We start from the raw sequence: 1667 nt of genomic DNA, 5'->3' as shown, positions 1-1667 counted from the left end.
TTTTCAGGTTCTAAGGGCAAAGTATGCAAAAGGATGCCTTTTGGAGCAAATTAGAGATTGGAATGGATATCATATGCTTGGAGCCAAAAGGATGGACGAAATTGAAGACTTGAAGTAGGAAAGTTAAATCCTAAAAAGACCTCATGTTTGAGCATCATTGAAAACTCCTACGCATTTTAGAACACAAAAACAACATTCCTAGCAACCTTAGGACATTGTCGTGTGTTTCCTTGTGTCTCCCTTCCTTGCCATGCAAGGAAGGGCTTTGTTCCCTATTTTAAATACTTAAACACTACCACTTATCATTCACCACTTATCATATCATACATTCATTTATCACTTATCATAATCATTCACTTATCACTTAACATATCATACACTTATCACTTATCACTCATAATCATCTGCACATTTCAACCATTTAAACACATGTACTTCACCTACAACATCCACCTACTTCACCTACAAATGACATAGCCATATGTTCCCTCCACTACTCCTATAAATACCCTTGCATTCATTCATTCATGGACATCTCATTTCATACACAACACACCACAAACACATCCCTTTCTCTCTTAGCCGTGAGTCTCCCTTAGAATCCAAAAACCATCTTTCCATTTCCATCACTCCTCACTCCATTCCACACTTCCATTCCCCCAAACCAACTATCCTTAGACCTTATGCTACAATAAAGAGGAAGAGAAGAGGGCCTAAACGTTCATACAATTCAAGTTTGAGTTGTTGGAATGTTTAGGTGTTTCTTTGATTTCAATGTTTAATTTTAATTCTCTTTGTTTTGTATGAGGAACTAAACCCCCCCCCCCCTTAGCTAGGGGGTGATTCGAAATATATGTTTATGCTTGCATTTTGATTTGATTACTTCTAATTGCATTTCATAAGTTGTTGATTCAATTTGTTTAACCGTTTGATTGATAACTTATTTATGTATGTTTATTAAGAATGCGCGCTTAATTTTCATGCATGAATATGACGCTAGAATATAAGTGATTTTCACCTAATCGTTATGAACTTATATTCACAAGTAGTGGAGGTTGCTTATAAACAATCGCGTTAAATGAATTCTTGGCACGAGTTTCATGCTCATCATATTAACGAATGCCTCGTCAACACTTATAGTTTTCATAATGTTTAATGATCTTTGATTGTATCTTTATTGTGTTGTTCACGTAAAGGACTTTTGGAGAATGTTGTGAATTGCGTTGCGCTAACCCATCCAATTCATTAACTTAAGGAAAACTTGACGGTTAATTTAAGCGGACCTAATTAACCCGGGGTGATGAGTTTCATAATTTATCGAAAGATCAACTGGAAATCTTTTTATTATGCAAGTGTAACATATGTGGAGATGACCCCCTTAGCTATTCTATCATCCATTCATTCCATTTCATCAATTTCATATTTACATTCTGTCTAGTTTATTTAACTTGTTTCGTTATTTCAATTTTCGTATAAACTTAAATCCCCCTTTACTTTAATGTCAATTTAGTTAGAAATCATTTTAGTTTGTGTTTTTAAAAGCATTTTGAGTCTTTGGTTTGTCTTAGTGTTTTAAAGTTTAGTTTTACATTCTTTGAGTCTAGTTTAGTGTTTTATATTGTGTTTTTACGTTTTTGAGTCAAATCCAAGTGATTAACAATCCCTCC

The sequence above is a fragment of the Pyrus communis genome, chromosome 7, assembly GCF_963583255.1.
Source record: "Pyrus communis chromosome 7, drPyrComm1.1, whole genome shotgun sequence".
NCBI classification, from domain to species: domain Eukaryota; kingdom Viridiplantae; phylum Streptophyta; class Magnoliopsida; order Rosales; family Rosaceae; genus Pyrus; species Pyrus communis.
The sequence above is the reverse complement of the archived record's forward strand: the minus strand, read 5'-3'. Positions refer to the sequence as shown.